Genomic DNA, 23,741 nt, shown 5'->3' with positions numbered 1-23,741 from the left:
AGAGTCAAAATAGTATAAGCAGCTTACAGGCTTATAACTATAGATGAAAGATTATATTCTGCGTGGGAGCTTTTCAGTCAATGTCACTAACCAGTTTGTTACTTTCCATCACAAAAAATGTGTATTTTAGGATGAAAAATCTTGGCAAATAAAGATGGAACTGTTACCAGCTGCTGGATTACTTCATTTTCTTTTAACCCTGTACCGTTTTGCAAGTGCTTTTTTAGTTTCTTTAAAAAGAAATAAATAAATGTAAACTGTTCTACTTACTTAATAGCATTAAGAGCACAAGTCTGCTCTGATGCCTGGGTCTGGATCAAACAGTGTAGATCAAAAAGAAGATAAATGTACCTGGTATTCCAGCATATCCAGAAATACACTACATGCAATAGAAGAACTAAAGAGAAGAATAATATATGTTGAGTATTTTCATTTCCAATGTTCCTTCACAGTTACTGGATTAACTCACCCTTCATCCCTTCTTTACTCATTCAGATCTTGACTCCTTTATCCTCTGCTGGCAGATTGAAGGTCTGCCTTGTGGTCAGAGGTCACTGAATTAATCACTTTAAACAAGAGCTTTGCTGAGGTTACAGAATTTCTAGTGTGACCTATTTCTCCTTTCTGTTTTCCACAGCTTTCCCAGCTTTTCCCCTGTTGTTTGTAAAGGAAAAATCAGTGGGATAAGATCAAGAGTCAGAAAGTGCCAGGAAATGAATGGTCTTGTGGTCCAGTTTACAGGAAAATAAATGACTCATATTCCTAAGCCGGGAGGCTGGCTTGGTTGCCGGCATCCCTCCGGTGCAGGACCTGGCACCACAGGATACTGCCCCAGCAGCAGCAGGAGGTGGTGATGTGGGTTCTGCGGCAAAGCTCTGGATGAGAAGTCCCCTCCTAATGTTAACAGTGACATCCACCAGTCAGTCCTAGCAGCTACCCAGAGAGAAGACCCAGTTACACCAACTGGAAATGTAACATTCCTAATCTTATGCCCAATTCAGTTTTCAAAGTAATGTGCAAGCATTGGAGTTGCTTAGGAGCTGGTGGTTTTCTTTGTTAGGTAATATTTGACTCTGCAGGGAGCAAATCACCAAAATAAAAGAAATCCCTGTCCCAGAACATTTTGGAAACCTGAAGTGTGACCAGACAAGGTGAATCAAGGAATTTATGCCTGTTCTGGTATGCAAATTGAGCTGTGAGGACTGCACTGATGCAGGAGTACTGTTTGGAGAAGGGCATAGTCTCTTCAGGGCAGACAGTGCAGTGGCATCGTGTGCACAGAGGCGAGTGTGAGCTAAACCATTGCCAGGCTCTTCTGTACAGCATAAATGCATTCCCCGTCACGCACTGTATGGATCGTCTTTTTAGCTAAGTAAGCAGTAACTCTGGTGACAAATATTGCCATCTGGCATGTCTATAATGCAATCAGTGTTCCTAATATGAAAGTCCTGTATGCACTTTGTTTAGAGACCTGGCAAAAGGAGACTATAGATATGTATCAATTTTGGACAGAAATTTATGCCACATGGGAAAGAATAAGTCAACTGGAATCACAGAATCATAGAACATCAGATTGGAAGGGATCTCAAGGATCATCTGGTGCAGCCAAATCTTCATAGTGTCCAGTGTTGGGGAATCCACCACTTCCCTGGGGAAATTACAGCAGTGTTCTTGTTGTGAGAGTCTAGTCAGAATCTCGCCAGGAGTAACTTGTGCCTGTAAAACCATCCCATTGGGTTTCTTCACAGGTTGATCTTCCAGCTGAATCCAGCTCACCAGTGTGGACATGTGCTTGGGCAGCATGGAAAGAGAGGGCTAGGAAAGGTCCCAGGGGATGTGTGGGCAGGACTGTACTTGGATGATGAAATACTCCTAGTGCTTCATTTATTGACTTGTCCTTTGGTCCACAGGCTTCCTTTTTACAGCCGTCTCCTCTCTTGTAACAGAGGGGGCCAATTTCCATGTGCATTAGTATTCCAGGGGCATCACAGGAGCAGCAAATCCTTTGAAGAGTAGAGAAGCTCTCTCTAGCTGTTGCCCTTTGGAGCCGATTCCAATACAAATCTGTGGTCAAACAAGTGTCCAGTGACTAATGCAACAATTGTACCTTGACCAGTTGCAATACTGTGCTCAGACCTTTTGTATATACTCAGTTTCCACTGATCCAAATAGGATTTAAAGAAAATGCTGTAATATTTAATGAAATCAGGGCTATGTTTGGAGCCAGGGCCCAAATATGTTTTGCCTTATTTCATTGTCTATTCAAATAAAGGGAATGTTCCATAAAAATGGCATTTCTCACTGACGCACACAGGGGAGTCAATGTAGATGGGAAGAAAGGGATGCTGTCTGCTCAGCCCTTGCCCCGTCTCACCCTCTCACCCTCTGGCATTGCTCTCAGGCATTCTGCAAGCACTGACTACCTTTAACTGGATGACTCTATTTTCTATTTCTTTGATCTCCAGTACACCTTGAATGACAGCATTTAAAATGTCAAATAAAAAAAGAAGTAATCCCATTAACTCAAAATAGGTCTGTAATTGACCTCTTAATATGGTGTATTTAACATGACACTGTACCATTTTCATATGTAAGAGGCGTGATTCTTAATAATTCAGTGTTTCTATTTTCATTCTATAGAATACATCTTCCAAGGGAGTTGGAAGAAAATTGTTAATTCCTGTCATTTATCACTCAGACACAGAAATAAAACTGCAGCTGCCACTGGCACAAAACTGCATTTGATGCTTGCCTTCCCATGCTTTGCTCCTGCAGTGTTGCACTCCAAAAACGTCACACCTTTTGTGCAGGAGGGAGAAGGTGCGGACAATCAGCATTTCCCATCGCAGGATTCAACTCAGACCCAGAGACATTCCAAGGAGCAAAATGTACCCAAAGCAGAACTAGTTAATTTGATTTCATGCTGGGCTCGTACACAGGATCTCCACTTGCCACCTCGCTCTCCCCAGCCAGCCCATCCCCTCCACCCCCAGGATGACACTTCACATTTAATCTAAACCCTCTCAGATTAAGTGAGTGTGTAATTTACTCCCACAATAAGGTCCATCACAACTATGGAGGTGATGTAAAGGGGAGTTTGTTTAAAAGAGAATTCAATCCTTAATGTTAAGCCTACAGGCCTGCATCAAAAACTCTCGTTTAGGCTGTCAGCAAAGCCTTTAATTTGTATTCTTCTTGCATTCATCTGGAATCTGTATTGACTGATGTTTTATTATTCTTTGCTAGATAAAAATATTTAAATCAAGAACAACCCAACTGCAGGAAGGGCTTTATTTAGTCATCACAACATGCTTCTCCCGCGGCTGTGAGTGTAGGAGGCACGGCGTTTTTCTACCACTTAACGTGTGAAGTCTGACATATTTTAAGAACATTATCAAACTGTAGCTTTAGAAATCACCTGAAACATAAAAACAAAGAAACAAATCAATAGTTCTTGACAATTTCCCTCAGCTGAATCATTCCAATATGCCTTTTTCACTTTTGTTACTCCTTGCTGCTTTGGCAGCTCAGGTCTTTTCACCCAAATAGGGTATAATGGACCATGAAAGTGGGATACATCCTTCGAACCCAAATGTCAGCTATAGTTAAGATGAGCTGCTCCATTTTTAGATGCACTGAGTTACCTTGTGCTTCACTGGAAGCCTGAGCACCAGCGTGAGAAAGGAACTGGGAAAAGAGGTGGCTCTTTGCTGGGATGGAGTGTGACAGCTCTCAGGCCATGGGTGGCTCCTCACTCAGAAACACTACGGAATAGCAGCTTCATTACAGAAACACAAGGGAAAGCATCATTGCCAGATTTACAGTATTTCGTCTTCTCACAAGCTGTGTATTTTACATAGCTGACAGTACATTTGTTACAACCCACCTGCAGATGCATGCCAGCAGGACACACTGGAAACTGTGCATCCAGACCAGGGGATTTCTTAAACACAGGCCTCTGACATCTGCAGCACACTTGTTGCATGGCTGGAACACAGAGCTTTTAATTTTGCTCTTTGATTCTTGCATTCCTGTTTTTAAATCTTGTTTGTGTAATTTATGCCTTGCAAGCCCACAGAAGTTTGGTTGAAAGGAACCTCTTTATTTGAACTCTCTGAAGTGCAATATTTCTCTTGGCTTCATCTTTCCCTCCTTCTAAGCTTATGTACTATTATCTGACAAATTGGATCTACTCTATTCCAGCAAGTTATTTGAACGCTTATTTGTAGCTGCTTTTAAGAACAGTAAAGCTTTCAGGTAATTTCGTTGTTATTTTATGTACCAGATGTGGTTTGTTTTCCACAGCTGGAGTACTAGAAAAATGTTGCATAACATCCGTCTATTCTTTTTCAAATAAAAATTAAACCCTATAGATAAAAGATAAGTGAGAAACCCAATACTGCTTTATTTCACTTGTCTCTTTATGCTGAAGTGAGTTCAGGCTTGCAACCATCTCCCTGCCAAAATACAAGCTGATTGCTGATCTTCCCTCTCCTTGGGCTTCCCCAGCCAGTCTGCTTCTCTGCATTTCATTGATTGCATTTGACTTAACATGTCCATTGACCAGGATTTGAAGCACTGGAAAAAAAACCCTTCTTTATTCAAACCTTCAAAGCAAGTTCTGTAAGCCTTTTGATTACTCTCCACTGGTTAGTGTCAACCACATTAGCAGATTTACTTTTGATACTTAGTTTCATTAAAAGGTAAGAAGTGCTCTGAAGTTTATCCACACTCTGCAACCTCTTTTTACTTCTTTTCTTTGGGAGTTACGGCATACAGGGGTAGCTGGTGTCTCTAAACTATCATTAGGGGGCTGTGGGATAAACCCATGGAAGAAACCCCCTGGCTCAACACAGAGATATGATAAGTTGCTGGATTTTCTCCCTTCAAAGGAGGTTAAATGCAAACAAACACAATTAGCTCACTGAGGATTGAGCAGGACAGCCAACATATGCATCCAGCTGAGAGCTCTGTGAGGTCTGGGTGACACTGACTTCTTCAAAGGAGAAGCCAGAAACAAACTGACTTCATGAAGCCCATGAAAGCTGCTTTTGCAAATCACAACTAGAGAAATGAAGGTATCAGTTTGGCAGATAGATATACTCCCAAGCACCACAATAACAGCAACTCATATTTCCTTGAGAATTGCTCATCCATGTGTATCTGTGTGCACTGCTTCAAATGTTCATGAGGTGGCATTTGTCACTGTGTGTTCCTGTTGCAAAGCAACCTGCCTCACTGAGGGAGGGCACAGAGCAGAAGGGCTGCTGTGGCCCATGTTTCATTTGAGGCCACGAGTAAATAGCCCAGTACAACATGCAAAGCCAGACAGTGCATAAGTTACTGATGTGCCAAATCAGCAGAAATCTACAAGGCAATGACCTTGAATCATTCTACGTATTTCAACATAGGCCACTCTCCACCATCTTTGGTAAGTCGTGGGAAACAGGAGAGGTGCCTGAGGACTGGAGGATGGCAAATGTCATGCCAGTCTATAAAGAAGGGCAAGAAGGAGGACCCGGGTAACTATAGACAGGTCAGCCTTACCTCCATCCCTAGAAAGGTGATGGAACAACTTATTCTTGACACCATCTCTAGACATATCAAGGATGAGGGGGTCATTAAGAGCAGCCAACATGGTTTTACCAAGGGGAAGTCATGTTTGACCAACCTTATAGCCTTCTATGAGGAAGTAACTAGGTGGATGGATGATGGTAGAGCGGTAGATGTGGTTTTTCTTGATTTCAGTAAGGCATTTGATACTGTCTCCCACAGCATCCTCATAGATAAGCTAAGGAAGTGTGGGCTTGATGATCAGGTAGTGAGGTGGATCAAGAACTGGTTGGAAGGAAGAAGGCAGAGAGTTGTGGTCAATGGGGCAGAATCTAGCTGGAGGTCTGTGACTAGTGGAGTCCCTCAGGGGTCGGTGCTGGGACCAGTGCTGTTTAATATTTTCATCAACGACCTGGATGAGGGAACTGAGTGTACCCTCAGCAAGTTCGCTGATGACACTAAACTGGGAGGAGTGGCTGACACACCAGAAGGCTGTGCTGCCATTCAGCGAGACCTGGACAGGCTGGAGAGTTGGGGGGGAGAAATTCGATGAAATTCAACAAGGGCAAGTGTAGAGTCTTGCATCTGGGGAAGAACAACCCCATGTACCAGTACAGGTTGGGGACTGACCTGCTGGAAAGTAGCGAAGGGGAAAGGGACCTGGGGGTCCTGGTGGATAGGAGGATGACCATGAGCCAGCAATGTGCCCTTGTGGCCAAGAAGGCCAATGGCATCCTGGGGTGTATTAGAAAGGGTGTGGTTAGTAGGTCAAGAGAGGTTCTCCTCCCCCTCTATTCTGCCTTGGTGAGGCCGCATCTGGAATATTGTGTCCAGTTCTGGGCCCCTCAGTTCAAGAAGGACAGGGAATTGCTTGAAAGAGTCCAGCGCAGAGCCACAAAGATGATTAAGGGAGTGGAACATCTCCCTTATGAGGAGAGGCTGAGGGAGCTGGGTCTCTTTAGCTTGGAGGAGACTGAGGGGTGACCTCATCAATGTTTACAAATATGTAAAGGGTGAGTGTCAGGATGATGGAGCTAGGTTTTTTTCAGTGATGTCCAGTGATAGGACAAGGGGCAATGGGTGTAAACTGGAGCATAGGAGGTTCCATGTGAACATCAGGAAAACTTCTTTACTGTGAGAGTGACAGAGCACTGGAACAGGTTGCCCAGGGGGGTTGTGGAGTCTCCTACGTTGGAGATATTCAAGGCCCACCTGGACAAGTTCCTGTGTGATGTACTCTAGGTTACCCTGCTCTTGCAGGGGGGTTGGACTAGATGATCTTTTGAGGTCCCTTCCAACCCTTGGGATTCTGTGATTCTGTGAAATATATGTTTTATTCATTCATGCTGTAAGCACTTCATGGTCACTGGCTTTGCAGTGTTTGAGACTTAAAACCTCCAAGAGGTACAAAAGTGAGTACCCCACACATGGGATCAGAGGAGGCTTGCTGACATGGCAGGACTCAATGTCTTTCTGTTTTATTTTTAATTTTATAGATAGAGTAGATCTGGAATTTGCAGACCAAGTCATTAGGGCTTCAGAGGGTTTAGGTGCCAGCCGCTTTGGCATTAACTAATATGTGAGTATATAAGCAGCATTTTCTGGGTTTAGGGTGCCACAAATGTTAATTAACAAATGAATCCTGCTTGCCTTACCTAGAAAAATCCCTCTGTCAGTCTTGGACCTTCCTCCAAAAGCCAACAGCAAAGGCCTTTTTCATAACTGTTGCAGTAGCACTGGGCACAGATCATGTCTTGACTAACGGGATGTGATGCAATAAAAAGCTTTAGAGATAATGAAACCATCTCTTAAGAGTAATGCATCGAGAGGAGGCTGGACTCTGTTAGAGGAAATTATGTATCACCATGCCCCTGCTCCCCACAGGCAGGACCTTGTAGGCAGCTCTCTGTTCACCCCACTGCAAACCCAGCAGCCAGCACACTGCTGCTCACTGAAAAACTGTGTTGAATGGGCCAAAAGAGGTTTCACCACTTGGGCTCTCACCCCTCAGAGGGCAGGCTGGTATGGGTCTACAGGGTGGGAGTGGAAAGCCTTATGTGCTGCTAATTTCACTTCCACAGGGATATAAAGGTATGAAGTGTTTCACAGCCCAGTGCCATACGTGGTCCTTCCTCAGGGAATGTGCAAGCCTGGACAGTTCATGGATGGAGTTGTCATGAGGGTGAGTTCTCAGCAGAAAAGGAAAGAGGTATTTTAACCAAGCAGTTTTAATATATCTTAGCTTGATTGGGCAATGTTCAAACATTACAGAGCCAAGGTTCCTGGGTTTCTAAACTGTATTTCATCCAGGAATTTGGAGGTAGCCCATAGGGCCAACAAAGCAGAGGAACGATGTCTTGAAAAGGAACGAGAGCTGTAAGATATTCTTGGTGGCAATGTTACAAAAGTGCCAGAAGGAATGGGCAGCACAAGGAGGTGGGTATCACATAAGAGCAAGGAGGTTGGAAGGCACAGTCTGTGAGGCTGGTAGCTGTAGACTTAGGAAGGTGCATGACAAAGAATAGAGGAAAATTGTTTTAGTTTGGGTAAGACAGGATTGGCAGACTCAAGGTGAGGCAGAGAAGAAAGAGGATGCAGAAACAGGTTGCATTAAACTGGATCACTGGTAACATGCCATAGGAAATTATTCGAGCTGTGCATTTCTTTATATCTTTTTTACAGTTCTATGCCAAACATGCCATATAAGTATCTTAACCTTGCTAGGGGTGAGAGCTTATTTTCCTGGTTATCTCTATTGGCTCTGCATCATTATAGTTAAAGGGTTCTGCTCTTTCCACAGCATGAGCTCAATACCAAGTGCAAATTGTTAAAGATGAACCAATGTGCAAGCACATGCCAGGGGGACCTGACAACTCATGGTGCAGCTCAGCCACTGGCACCACACCAGCAGTCAGCTGAGCAGTGAGCATGCAAGCCTTTTCTCTGATTATATTAGCTCTTTGAAATAAAAATGTCTCTAGAAGAAAAGCATTAATGTGATGCTGACGGGACATATTTACCCCTGATCTCAAAGCACACCCTACAGGTGATGACATCTAGTCACACTTAGAACCGGAGGCTGAGAAATTCAACAGTGTCTGTGCATCCAGACCTGGATCACTGCAAACTTCTCAGGATTGTTAGCTGGGAAGAGGAGGAGATCACTAATGCTCATAGCATCTGCCGACCAATGTGCTTCTTGCATCAGCCTCCCATCTGAGAAACCACATTATTGCCTGAATTCTGCCTCATTGCATTGTGCAAAGCATTTCTAAGATTTAATTTCACACATTATCCAGATTCATATCACTAACCCGCAATTGTGCTGGTGAAGAAGTTCTTTGGTTCTGATGTTAACGTTCCAATATCCCACTAATTGACTCTCAAGAGAATCAGTGCTCACTTTAGTGGAGCACTGCAGAACTGCAGCTACTTCAGTCTTTTAAAATCAAGATCACTTTTAAAAATAAAATGTTTTTAAGGAGGTGAGATAAAGTACAGGATTAAAAGAACAGACAAACAATATTATTATAGGCAGCATCTCTGTTTTCATTCTGAACCGTACTTTGCAATCAAACACACCACCTTGCCTGTTAGGACTAACATTTGTTTTAAAGCTGCACTGGGCAGGTAAGAACTACACTGAATTAAAAGGTACCTTTTTGTTTCCTATAAAATTTAAAATGAATAACCTAGGGAAAATAACTGCCTGACTGCTGAGAAATGATACATAAAGCACAGCCATAAACACGTGGTATAATCTGTGTACGTATTTAAACGTTCCCTAGTTGCCCCGATTACAGCTTGCCACATCAACGAAACATCTGGTCTGGTATTTTTCTTACATTGGAACCTCTTGGCCAAGCAGGAATTTTTATCTTGAAAGCAGCTGAAGCCTTTGTTCACCATCTCACAGGACATGCTGTTAGGCTGTTGTGCTGAAGATCTTTTTTAATGACGTGCTTGATAGGACTGAACGGTGGATGTTCACCAGCTTTCACCTTCACTGTTAATAACAGTACAGTTCCTATCTGAAATGTCTTCTGTAACTGTGTAATTACACACCTCATTTATCCAATTGTTAAGCCAAGAGTCTGATTAAATATTAACAACTCCTTCGTTCTCCTAGTGTCATTAGTTGGAAAGCAACCCTGTAATCTCACGTAACACATGATGGTAATTATCCTTCACAGTCCCCCTTAGCTGAAAACCCAGCGTAATCAGAGCAGATAAGGTTGCCCAGCAGAAAATACATTACCTCTCTGTTCCTTAATGCTGCCCAAGCCACGCTCTGTGTGTGTGGACTGTCCACGACAAGAAAAGCAAGCAGGTAGAGAGTACTGCAGAGGAGGGCACTGGCTGGGTTTGCTCCTCTAATCCCATGCTGCATGTTAAGAAACTGCAGCCTGGCTTCTGAAGTTGCAGGTCAGTTTTTACTTCAAGTAGAAGGTCAGTTTGGTTTTGCCCAACCATTTGTTCCCATAGAAAGCAAGGGACAGAGCAGAGCAGCTTGGCTTGTGACCGGCAACATGAGAGCTGGAAACAATGCTTTTGTGCCTGGCCTTGCATCAGAGGGGAGCATGCTCTGTGAACTTCACAAGTTATTAGGCAACCTCAGCTGAAATGCATAAACCAGGAGCAAGCTGCACTTCTGTTGCACTCTGCATGGGAGTATCACCAGGCTGCTTAAAATAAAATGTTGCAGAAGAGAGCATCAAAATGCCGTAAGTGACCCAAAGTGATGGCAAACAGATGTTTTGTTCCGCCTTCTGAGGAGTGCTGTGTGCTGCTGCCCACAGCCCTCACTGAAGACCTTGGGGATCCTGAGCTGTCCCTGTCCCAGGGACCAGGACCATGCCAGGGGGATGCGTGAACTGGAGACTCTGAGCCACAGACCGGGGGAGACACATGGGGGTGGGCATTGTGGAAACTGATCCAGCAGATGCCCCTTTCCCAGCTGCTGAGGCAGCATTAATAGAAGACTGCCTGGAGCAGCGGGGCTTTTCCCCCATTAACATCTTATTACGATGAAAGGAGCAGTTTATACCTCCCAGAGTTATTGCTTCCAGGCTGTCTGTAAACTCAGGTGAAACCGTGCATCTGGTTCAGGTTTTCAGGATTTCCGTTGCAGTGGAGGGGACGGGACCGTAATTCGTGTGTGAAGAAAGAAAGGCTGGAGGTGGGCTGGGACAGGGGCTTGCCACCCACTGAGCTGGGGCCACCAACCCCGATGTTGGCTGCGCACAGCTCCTGTCTCCCCTCTTCCACATTGCAGTGCAGCGCGGCGCGGCCAGTGCTGGCACTCCACAGTGTTGGGCACAGCCATGCATGGGGGCTGTGGGAGGGGAAGGGGTCAAGGTTTGATCCGAGACCTCGCAGAGCATCAGGGTGGGCTGCTCCAGAGCAGGGGCTTTGCAGCTGGTGGCACTAGAAAGCCCATAGGAGAGCTCCCCCCATCCGTAACAAGCTGCAGTGAAGCTCAAGCTCCCAGAACGGCCCTGGCAGGTGATGAATTTGAAATAAGATTTGCAAGATCAGAGGGAGAAATCAATAAAGTCCATCAGCCAGGATCTAGCAGCTGTCTGAAACAAGAGGCTACAGCAGCTGATGAATACTCTAAGGTGGGGGAAATGAATTAAAAATAAGACCAAAATATGATCAGAAAGGATGCTCTCCAGCTGCTACCCATATAGGAGAGCAAAACTCAAGAGAAATAACTACATTCAGGTATAACCCTTAAAACACAGGTAGAGCAGCCTCTTTGAGGATGGGTAATACCTTTGTATGGTGGGCAGGTTATGTGACAAGTTACCGAATAGCCCATTGTTCAAGTTGTAGCTGCCTGGTTTGCAGTTCATAAAGCTGAATTATGAATTCCTGTATTCTTTCTGAAATCCACTTTAAACAACCCTCATCCACGCCTCTGCATAAGCTTGCCATGATACTCACACCAGTTGTGTAAATAACAGCTTCAGTGAAATACTATTGATACTCATGACTCTCAGCTCCAGCAGGGATTCTTTGAAAGCTGAGTAAATGCTTGAGCTTACCTCAGCAGCATACATCTTGCAGGTGGGACAGGCAAGAGGACACGCTCTAGCCTGGGAAGCATTGGGGAACCCCTATGCTGTCTCTCGCATGTGGCAGAAGCCTCCCTCTGCATCGTTTTCCTTTCCAGCCAAAGCCATAAGAAATGGGATTTAAGCCAAAAGATGTTAAATAAGGGTAAGAAAGTCAGCAGGACACCAACGTGTCTGGGAGGCAGGGTGGCCACTGGGGCAAGCCTGGGGAAATGGGAGGAGTTTCCCAACTTCACCACCACAGCTGGGACACAGCACTGGGACCTGCTGCTGCCAAGCCAGGCTGTGTGGGGAAACCACAGACCCTGCTGTCACTGGAAGCATTGGCTCAAAGCCTGCCATGGGGTAGACCTGTCTGTCCTGAACTTGTGCCACCAGCCAGGTACCCGTGTGGCTGCATCTCTCCCCACATTGCCCAGGCCACCCATGGGAGAAGAACCCTTCAGTCACCAGTGGACAGCAAGCCTGGAGCTGCAAACTCGTGTGCCTACCAGGCACAGAGTGAATCAGGGTGTATGAAGCTTTTGTGTCAATGGATGAAAGGCGTATGAAGTATTAGCTTGGACACCTGTTTCCAGCTGTGTTCAACAGCTTTAGTGGGCTCCTAATGAACTAGAAACATAATCTCAGGGAAGGAGGCACTGTCATGACCACTGCTCCTGGAGATGTTTCTGGCTCATTACAGTCTTTGTGCATTGCACTAAATAAACCACCCAAAATGACGTTGTTGCTATTTAAAAGGATTATAACAATTGACCATGAGAAAGCATCTAATAGACCTCTGGTGAAAAGTCAAAGGGAATATACTTAAACCTAGATTTCTGCAGCACATCACACTATCTTCTGTATTGTTGCAAGGCATCTTATTAAAAAATAAAACCACCTGGAGGAATAACTTTGTTCAGTTAAGGATGACCTGAATACAAGGCTTTTTTCCCTCTGAACAGACAATTTAAAAACAATTTTTGTTTTAATTTTGTTTTAAAAAACAGTATCTTGATCCTCAGTGATTACTGATACTGGTGCTACATGTCAGGAGCCTGCCCATCCTCCTGGTGATGCAGAGGATCCAAGAACACAATCACTGCTCTGCAGCAAAACTGCCCATTTCCCCAGAAAGAGCTGTTCAGAAAGCCAAAGCAGCACCAGTTCCAGCAACACGGCGGTCCCAGCAAACAGAGACGTATGATCTCAGGGAGCCACCTGCAAAAGCCCACACAAAAGTGCTCCCCAGAAAGCTTCCGGCCTCATAAACCTCTCACAGGCCCCCGAAGGCCATAAATTCTGCACAGCCTCTCACAACTGTTTCAAAACACTTAATGTTTTCCTTCTGCTCTGCGGTTCCCTGCCCACAGTGGAGATCTCTGCACCCACCTGAAACTGAGCCCGGCCAAGTACTGGTCCATATGCCAAAACTGCTATGGAATTGAGCTGAATTGTCTTTGCTGTTGTCTGTCGAGGTAAAACATTTGATGCTCTTCCTTACGACTTGATTTATTTTAAATAAAAAAAGGGGGGAAATACCCAACTGATGTAAGTATTTGAGTCAGATTTTCAATATCTAATGTCAAGCTCTAAGAAACCAGTGAAACAGGTTAGTGACATCAGCTGAACTGAAGAATTTGAGTGTGGGACAAGCATGACATTTCTCTCCATAAACATAAAATGTTATTAAAAAAACAGCATCCCAAACAAGGAGAAAAACCTTGTAAAGAAGATGCCTTATCCTGTCACTGCAGAAAGGGTAGCAGGAGCAATCACTGAATGAGTTACTTAAAACTGATCAGCAAAGAAAAGTTAACTCTTAAAGATATAGGAAGGTATAGGGATGTGGACAAACACAGTTAGACCCTGGAAAGGAAATTAAATGAGAATGTGAATGTGAAACTGGAAGTGCCCATATCCCACCTGAGAAAGACTGCTGCACAGAAACTAGGAATGGTGAGCCTGTCTCGCTGCAAAACATCCACCAAACAAAGAGCATCACTAGGTGAGCCTAAAATATATCATGAAGAGGAAAAAAAAAAGCTACCTCAATAATTGTAGCCATTTTGGTCCATCCTTCACATTGAACTATAACTTTGAAACATTTATGAAGCCAATAGATAATGAAAGACATGAAGGTCTGCATAGACTCCCTGAATTGTCTACCGCCAACCTTATATCCTACCATTCTTCAGTAAGATGAGCAACCTTTTGCACTGTGGAATGCAGTGGGTGTAAGCTACCAGCACTTCAGCAAAGAAGTGCCATATAGAAACCAGTTATTTAGCCAAGTATTTTTGTCATGGTCAGAAGCTGGCCAAGAGGAAGATGACTGTGGGCTGTGCCGAGATGGGAGCCATCCGGTAAAGATGGGCACCACCATTTTTGAAGGCTCAGCATTTCAAGTTATTTTATTTGTTTTTATTAACCAGGTAAGAGAATCCGAATGAAACCTGTAGATCTGTCAGCAGTTGGTATTGTGAAGGTCATGGCAATACCAAAATATTATGTATGAGACTTAGATGACTTTGTAGGTTGGAATATTAGAAATGGATTAAATTTGATTGTGCCAACTCCACATCATGCACCTGGAGGCACCAAAGTGTAGCTGTAGGTTTCACACGGGGACTTATTTGGCTTCCACAGCTGAAGAGGAGGACTATTAGCTCACAAGATGATTACGAGCTACCAGAGCAATGAGGCAGTAAGGAAGGAGATCAAACTTTACGACCTGAGGAGCTCATTCCTATTGCTCTCACACAGCCTCACCCACGGTCACTCTGGCTTTTTTCCCCAACGCACTGAAACAGCCCCGTTTTTCCCTGCTGCCTGCAGCACCCATGGGAGCTGCTGTACCCACACACACCCCAGCAGCAGAACAGTTCTCAGTGCTGTTTGCAGGGGCCTAATGCAGAGAGACCACAAAACAAAGCCATAAGAGCCTCTGTAGTGTCTTTGGAGCTCGGCTGAGTCTGGAAGCCATCCTTGCGGCTGGACAGTGAAAGCGATGTTGCTCTTCCCACCTGCCACCATCTCTGATATCCTGTCCCCATGAAGGGACAAAGGAGAGGGCCGCATGCTCCCCACTCTCACTCATTGACCAAAGCACTGAGTGTTGAAGTATCAAAGCCCATCAAACCAAACTTTACACTGGTTATTTTAACATGCAGCCTGTACCAGATTTCACCAGCAAAGCATTTCATAAGGGATAAAAAGTATTCTGTTCCCAGCAACAAGTCATATTTTTCTTACTCAGACAGTGATGGAGCTTGTAAACAGCTCCCATGGTGGTAACAACGTGCCTGAAAAGGGAAAGGCTGAAATAATAGTGATAGGCTCAGTGTGCTTGAACCTGTCCTCTTCCCTGGACACACATCTCCCCAGAGGAAAAGGGATTCTACACACATTGAATGACTAAAAGGGATTTTGCTGGAAAGGCCTGATGCATACACACAGCTAGGGCAACAGAACATACTGTTTGCCACGGCACACCTGAAAACCAAACTGCTATTTTACATTTTCATGGCTGCTATTTTACATTTTCAATGAAACTTCGATCAATAACCAAGGCTACAGGCAGGACAACTCTGGCAGCTATATAAAAAAAACCCACACACCTTTTCAGCTACCTTTATTTGCCTTCATTCCTACCAAATCTCCAGCTCTGAAAGTACTTCTGCATTTCTTCAGCTCCTCCCCATCTTTTATTGTTCTGGACCGGTACTTTCTGCAAACTGCAGTTTGGGGGGTGACTTTAAGCCAGTTTAATCCAACTTGCATTGTAACTAATAGAGCAATTAACCTCTTTGTAACTAGCTAAGTAAAAATACTCCTTGGTTTTATCCTGTTTCGGTTTAGTCTTCTTCACTCCTCATCCATACGAACACTCACAGGCTAATAACCTATCAGTGAGTACATTCACTGAGGTCCAAGTAAGGTCCTTGTGCTGAGATTTCTTCTCTTGTTCAGATCACTGTAATCAGCACAAGGAACCGGATTTTTCTTGTTACACACTCAATTTTCTCATTAATTAATTAGAAGAGATAAGATATGCTGCTTTGTAATTCAAATTAATCCTGCCTTTTTATCATATGCTCGTGAATACTTGCCCAGTGCCACGCTCTTGGATAATGAGCAACTACCACATGCCAGAAGAGGCTGGTTGTCACAGATGTCACATCACGGACATCAGTCCTGCAAAGGTTTGCAATGAGTACTACAAACTGCCACAGAAATACCCAAAGCATCCAAAAATGAAGTCTCTGCAGGATCAGCTCTAGTTGCCTGATAGGCACCAGCGGCAGTGTGTCCCTCCATAGGCAGCTCTTCCTGGAGGGTCTCCTGGCTGGATGCAGCAACCACAGCTTCTGCCGGTCCTGCAACCCAGCACCGTCTGGACAGCAGAGTAAACTGAGTCCTGAGCAGCTACAGCACTCTGTTATCGGGGACACACAGAGCCTGGCACAGGGGACACAAAGCACAGGACTCAACACGCCTGGCTCTGCGCTTGGCTTACCTGGGAACAGGTGAGCCCAGATGCATGGCAAAACCTTGGCCCCTTCTGACCGAACCTCGCTCCTGAGACACATTAGCCTTTTGCGGTCTATGAGAATGTTTCCAATATACAACATTGATATTCCACCAGTTGAAATATGGAGCAGCTCAAAGTTCTCCCATCCGATTACAATTCTGGCCATTAGCACAGCAAGCTATTAAAACCAAGTTAAAGAAGGAAGGTGGCTGCATTTACCATGCTGCTTTATTTCTCAGAAGCGTGGCATTTAGAAATAAACTAATCACTTCCGTTTGAGAGCTTGCAAAGCACTATTTGCTGTGATGTCTGAAAGCCTTGGGAAGGACTTTGATACATTTAAAGGTTTTATTAGAATAGCTATGGGGTTTGCCTGTACAGAGCAAGAATTCTGAATGGCTGCGCTGAATTGATACTGACGCACATCAAATCTAACAGTGATATAATGAGGGGCAGGAAAATTGAAAGGTGAAAAGGTGAATGGCAAGAGAGTTAAGACTTCATTATAATGGCTCTTTTTATTATTATTATTATTTTAAACTGGAGCCTTCTGTCACTGTAAACTGAAGATTCGACTGCTTTGCAGACTTAGCAATGATTGAAGTTCCAGCATCTATTCTCCATAGCAAAGCCACTATTATGGCATTACAGCAAAGAAAAGAGTATTGCAAAGAAATGCTGCACAGAGAACTGAGCAAGGACTCCAAGTGGCTGACTTTGTACCTGCACCTCTTCCCAACGTCAGGGAGAACTTCTCAGTCCTCCAAAGCTGAATGTTCTACTGTTATCTTCTGGTTCAGAAGTTCTTCTTCATTATATTGCAGTTTCACCAGAGCAGTTGCACACAGAGTTATTCTACCATGAGTTTTGTCTCAAAGAAGCTAGTTGCACGCAGATAGCCTGCACATGTTGCAGACGTATTGTTGGTTTTGTTTCAGGCTTCATTACGCTGTGTTTACAGTTCACTCTCTTTTTGCCTTTTCACCTTACTCAGCTTGGTGTATTCCAAAACCACCACCACATTTTAGGTACTCTGAAGAGACCTTGGCTAACAAACTCCTGAATTTTCTTCTAAGAATGAATCCTAACTAATCCAGAAAGCTTTATAACAAAGAATGCTTTCCCATGCCTCACAGCAGCCGTATCTTCTAAAACAAAACCCCATTCAATGCTGAGTAAACATTAATGCACTTCCCCCCCTCTTCAATCTAACTTGTGGATTTATCATCTTACTTTCCTTGGACACAACAGCAAAAGGGGAATTATTTTTCACAGCTGACAGTGGGAATGTGGAGCCCAGGAGGCAGAGAGCCCGGGAGACCTGACAGTCTGCTTGAACTGTGCCTGAAAATGCGATTCATCTGAACACTGCAGAGAGAAGGGGTGGGGGGGAAGGATGAGCTTAATTGGTTCTGACTATAAAAGTCAGATCTCGGTTTTCTCTGGAGATGCGCACTGCAGAAAACACTGTTAGGGAGCCTGGATCCCTTCTAAAAGGGCTAATTTAATCAAGCGTTACAATAATTTAGGAATGTGACATTTAGGAATGTGTGAGGAAATTCACATATAATCCTCAACAGTCAAACTTATGTTTGTCATTAAGCAACACTGAATGAATGACTTGGAATAAAGAGGATATGCACCAGTGGTAGCCAAAGGGAGTGGTCTCGCATACAATGAAGCTTCAGCATGGACAATTTGTTGAGCATTAATTCAAAGCCAGATCCTGTCTCTTATGCACAAAATGAAAACATGAGACAAAAGCTTGAAGAACTAAGGATGCCTACCATGAAGATACAGGAACAATTTATTATTAAGTGACAGATAAAATGAGTTTGGTGTCAAAATAGCTTCTTGGGCTGCACAGGATGCTAAATGTGAACTCTTGGCAGCAATGAGGAGCTTTTGTGGAGCTGTGCTCCCAGGATGGCTGGCCGTGGTGCTCCCACCATGCTTGAGGCACACAGATACAGGAACAGCATAAGATTTACCCCACGTTCCTCTGCCCGCGTGTGGAGCTTTCAGATGTGTCCTCCTAGGTCTTTGGGCTTCTCATTTTTTTCAGTCTCTCACCTTACATAAGCACTTCATTTATCAGAAAGCAAGGAGAAAAAATCCATTCTGTGCTGAAATAGACTGCCACCTGCATCGCTTCCTAATGTAAGCAAATCCCAGTGGAAAGGTTCAGCATCAGAGTTTTCTGCTGGACCAATAAATCATTCTCAGAAATATCGTTTAAACCCTGCCTGTGCTGTTAACCAGTAAGAGTAGCACATTTTTTGATATAAATTCCAACAATTCAACAATTAATCCAATCTCCTGGAAGAACTCAGGCTGGCCACTGAGCATTTCACGGTTCCTATCAGCCACATATATATTAGCAATGTAATAATGAAGCTGTTACTGCATTTTAACAGAAGAAAAATAACTGGAATACACTGTACAGTGTGACACTAACACTCAAGAATGTTCCAGAGACTTAATCCTTTTACAACTGTGTGTGTGATCATGCGTGCATGCATGTATAAAGACACTAGAAAAGCTGCTCTTGAAAGACACGAGGCTATTAACCTGTGCAGACATCGCAGTTGTCTCCTGGAGTGCCAGGATCCCATCCATTTATCAGCCCAGCTGTCTCACAAGGTTAAAATAAAGCAGTGCTTTAACAGGCTGCAATCGACTTAGGAAGCATGGCTGGGCTCTGCTGTGCTGTACTCGGGAGAGCCTGAAAAGTGGATTAGGAATGCAGCACACAAACCAGCACAACACTCCAAATCCTTCCCTGGAAAAGCTCCTCTCCAATTGTTCATAAAAGAGAATAAAAGTAAGTGAGCTTTCAACCAGTCTGTACCACTTCTCTATTTTTATAGCTCGCTGCAATTTCCTTTAATTAACTTGCACAACTTAAATGGCCTGAATTGTAGAGCTAGTTCCCTTTAAAAAACGTCGTCTTGTAAACTTTGATTAGCTCCAGAGAAGAGATGGCAGATGACTTCAAATGGCACAAAGGTGGATTTATTGGCAAGAGTGTCAGGTTTGCACTTAGCAAGGAATTGGCAGATAGCAGAAAATGGCTGCACGGGATTTAAACTCCAAGGACTCAGAGCTGAGAAAGGATTTATTTGAACAGCAAAGTACAGCAGTGTATTTACTCCAGTTAAAATTAATAAAAGCTTTTAACTAAAAACATGAAGAAATTAAACTTCCAGTGGAAAGTGACTGCATTGCTTCAAAGCTACAGTCACAGGGGTATTTATTGCTTTCCTCCTTCACCGTGTCATTTATTGCTTCCAGCAATAGGAAAGTTTATTGATCGGGTGTATGTTCAGAAGTCACATTAAACTTTAAGCTGTGCAAAATTAGCTAGCATGCAGGAAATAAAATGCTTTATTTTTGTCCTAAATCAAATGTAGAAAAAAATATATTCACTGCATGTGAAAGGCACAGAGCCTGAAGTCCCGGAAAAAGCAGAGTACTCAAAGGAGCGTAAGTTGCTTCCTATAAGAAGACAAGAGGCTTAGTCATGGTCTACAACAACAGAAACAACAGGGCTTTAAGCCAGAAGTTCTCAGTACTGAAGAATCACCGCTTGAAGCCATAACTTGATTTGGGTTTAAGGGGACTTTTCTGTCCCAGGTTTTGTGCTTTCTTTACAAGTATCATAAAATTGCTTATGATGGTGCTTGAATATCAGCTACCACACTGAAGCCTTGTTTACACTCGTGACTCCACCACTGGCGATGGACCAATGGGAACAGCAGCAGCAGCAGTTTCCACAAAGCCAAACAGTGCTCTGCTCCAGGCTGGGTGTTCAGTCCTTAAGTCCTGCTTCGGGCAGGAGGCTGGCCCAACTGACACCAGGGGTCCCCAACAGTTTAGTGAAACATTCTGCAAAATGGCATTCACAGTTACTTGATCCCAGGATTTTACCTTGTGGTGAAGATGCCGGACATGATGCTAACTGTTGAATCACATTTATAAATTGCATTCAGCCACAACAGTTCATAGAGGGTGCTGAAAAGGTAGGGTGGCCATTTTCTTTTCTAAGTACAGACACAGCATTGATTTCACTTTTATGGACTAAAGCTAAAAGATGCTTTTCTCACAAAACCGAAAACCACATACTTTTCAAGTTTGACAGCAGGTTCTTTCAGCAGACACCATGTGGCTCACCTAGCTACCACGTGTGTAACTGAGACACCAAAGAGGAGGACATTCACAGAGTCAGCTCTGCCATCTGGAAAAGCTCATGCACAAGGAAGCTGAAGGAGCTTCAGACTGACATGCCTCAGGTGGGAGCAGACTGGAACCCTGTAACCACAGGGAGTGGGAAAAGTTCAGCTTAAGCCTACAGGACACTTCCACATACACATCAAAAGCTAGTCATAGTGACCTTATACTTGATGCATTGTGCCAACCTTCATCATCACTACTTCCTTCACGTATTTCTTTCCCTTTCCTTCCCTCAATTATGTTGTAAGTCCTCTAGAAAGTGTCTGAGTATCTACATACCTTGGATCATGATCTAGACTGGCACAACAGCAGAAATATTTAACAAAATTCAAGTAAAAAAAGAAGGCATGATCAGTTTTTAACTCTTACTTCCCTTGGTCACTCTAAGTAACTGTGAATAAGAACAAACTGTTTGTACCTACTAGTAGAAGACCTACGATTTATAACTTTCACCTACATCAGTGTAACTGTGCACAGAAATCCCCACATGGGACAGTTTGCTTATGTATCTCTTTCCAGTAGAATTTCCTTTTCACTGATTTCATCTGCTATACTAGATTAAAATTGGAAATTTCTGCAAAATAACTTCACAAGAATGTTTCTGGATTTGTCAGCAGCAGAAACCATAATCCACCCCATCACTGCTAATGCTTACATGGAAAAGTCAATAAAACACAAAAAAAGGGAGAAAGCTTCCTTTGTACTTGACAGCACCAGAGCTATCATATTTTAGAATGGTACTACTACATCAGAAAAAACAGTCACAAAAAGCACGAGTAGTGAAGTATGCTATTGTCATCTTAGGATTTCTTGAAGGTCTGCCAGTAAGGTATTAAGAGATTCACTGAAGTCTGAAAAGCAAGTTACTTTTACATTTAAATCTGCAGTTTCTACTTTGGAACTGCAGAACCATCAGCCTCATAAAGTCATACACTGAAGTCCAAATCTTGCATGTTGCCTCACACTGTGCATGTATATGTATGGCCACCAAGACTATTTTGATTCCATGGACATGTCTGTCTGTACAGAGAAAGGCAGTAAACACATTTTTTCCTCAAACTGCTTGCAGGCTCAGGTCTTCTTCAGTATTCCTAACCAGGAAAAATTATGGCAATTTAATAAAACATGAAGAAAATCCTACAATGTGACAGATCAGCTATGAAAGAACTCACCGAAATGAGGACAACAGTTAAGCTATCAGAATTTTCTTCATGAGACCAGATTTCTTCTGTGTCATACTTAGCACGCAGAGATTTTCATTTTTCAGAGCTATAAGGAATTTGACAAGTAAACCTACTACAGCTAATAGCATTTTAATCTTTATGCATAATAATCACAAACTCGCATTGTGCAGGTTTGATAATAACTGACAGCTGAATTTGAAGTATATATTTCATCCCAAAACAGATGCGCATGTAGGTGGATGTGTTGTAGAAATATAATAAACTACATGGCTGAGCCTAGATAAGCTGCTGATTCTCAAACGTCAGCTTCATCTGCACAAAGTTAGGGTTGAAATCTGCTCTCTTAAATACCTGTTCATCCTTCTTATGACACCATCTCTAAAGAGCTCAGCGAACAGTAGATAAAAGAAGTATCTAATGAGCTATGACAGAAACTCTGATGGAGCTAAACACCAGAGATCTAAATTCTAATAAATAAATGAAGTAAAACATTTACTGCCAGCAACTATGTCAAGTTAGTCATAGGAAACTGTAGCTCTGCAGCTGGAGAAGGGCAGTACTCTGCAAGCCAGAGAAGCAGTGGAATTCCTCCAGCTTTGATTATTTATGGTGTGATGATGAAGGAACAACTTTCCGTGTGAGGAACAGCTTTAAAGTTGAACAGTGAAGCTGGAACGCAGATTTAATGAAAAATCAGAGGTGTACCAAACTACAGCTAGAAAAACAATAACATTCATTTCAACAATTTAAAAATATAATTTATGTGCAAAACCAGATGTTAACTTGTCCAGCTTCAAGGTAAACAGCAAGCTGTATTCATAACAACCCTTCTGCTGAACAGCAAACACGCAGTATTTAATGCTGCTGTAAATAAGGTTCACTTTGTACCTCCAAATGTTATACAGATCAACACAAATGCAAAACAAATACATTTTAAACAAAGAACACATTTGCATTTAATGCAAAGCTATTTTCAAAAATCCCAACCTTTCATAATCCACCATAATCATAATAGCCTGAAACATAAGAATGCTTTCAGGCTCAGAAAAAAGGCTTCTAGTTTTAAACATTTATGAGGACACTGAGAAGTGGCTTAGAACTGTGCTTTAAAACATGTTTTCAGGCTTTAAACTGCTGAAAGCTGAGATCCCTTTACCCATTTGGCCTGGACTACAAAAAGGGAGAGAAGTACAAAAATATGATGAAAAGGCTGTACGTGAAAATTTCCATTAAAGAAGGAAATGCAACCCACTCCATTGTGCCAAACCTCCTTCCTCCCCTCATCACCTCACCTTCCCCTCCTTTTACACCAAGTGGGAGTGCCTCTTCTTGCCTGAGAACCACCACCAAACAACTCACCTACACCACTGGCTCTGATGCACCACCACCTTTAACAAATACTTCTACAAAGTAATTTTGAAGAACAACTCTGCCATCACTGGTGCTGCTCCTGAACAGGAGGGACTCTGCCTTGGAGCTGCATTCATTGCAGCTCATTTTAAACTATACCAGGGGATGGGGGATTTTGCAAGAGAGGCGATGTGGTGTTGGTTATAAATAATGACCATAACATCAACGAACATTTTTAATGTTTTGTGCCAAACTCTTAAACTGAATGCTTTATGCAGGGAATAAACTTCCCTTTGATGTATTATAACTATGTGAGGAAGGGACTGATCTCACATTCCTGTTTCAGGGAAAACACCAAGCTGTTTGATTTTGAAAGTTAAAGGATTAACTTGGAGGGAAAAACCACTTCTACATGCAAACACACTTTACTAAGTTAAATATAGCCTCAGTTTGATATGAAACACTGACTTTAAAATTAGCTATTCCTTTCCAAATATGCCACGTGTTCTCCTCCATCTCCCCAGTGAAAGAAATATGAATATACTATAGGCATTAAAAGATGGGTGTGTCAAGAATAAGAACAAGTAGTAATTTTAAAGTAGTTCAGCATAAAAAAGTAGTATATGAAAGCAAAGAAACAACCACAAATACGTACTTATAGCAACAGACAGTAGGAAGGAAGTTCTGAATTTCCACAGGGATTCTTCCACCTGTGCAGTTCTATAAGCATTTTCCTTTTTGCTTCCATTTTTCTTGGCTCCAGTCTTAAAGTTCATACCCAGGGCAAAACACCATACAACAAGAAATTACATTCAACACTATTAG

At 43.1% G+C, this 23,741-nt stretch overlaps 1 long non-coding RNA gene across 4 annotated transcripts; it reads right to left on the bottom strand.

Annotated features, from left to right (window-relative positions):
• Positions 1-3,277: 3,277 nt before the first annotated feature.
• LOC133210818 (uncharacterized) lies at positions 3,278-11,638 on the bottom strand. 4 transcript variants are annotated; one of them, XR_009725035.1, is made up of 3 exons: positions 9,812-10,393; positions 3,645-3,987; positions 3,278-3,418 (listed from the first exon to the last, which is right to left on the bottom strand). It is a non-coding gene; the product is annotated as an uncharacterized LOC133210818 (long non-coding RNA). The 4 variants fall into 4 exon arrangements; XR_009725036.1 differs by lacking the exon at positions 9,812-10,393 and adding an exon at positions 10,601-11,638 and having other exon boundaries at positions 3,278-3,987; XR_009725033.1 differs by having other exon boundaries at positions 3,278-3,987.
• Between the last annotated feature and the right edge of the window lie 12,103 nt (positions 11,639-23,741).

This window comes from Neopsephotus bourkii, unplaced genomic scaffold, assembly GCF_033783945.1.
Source record: "Neopsephotus bourkii isolate Nb327-2 ecotype Australia unplaced genomic scaffold, CSIRO-AGI_Nbou_v1 NB_53, whole genome shotgun sequence".
NCBI classification, from domain to species: domain Eukaryota; kingdom Metazoa; phylum Chordata; class Aves; order Psittaciformes; family Psittacidae; genus Neopsephotus; species Neopsephotus bourkii.
The sequence above is the reverse complement of the archived record's forward strand: the minus strand, read 5'-3'. Positions and strand labels throughout refer to the sequence as shown.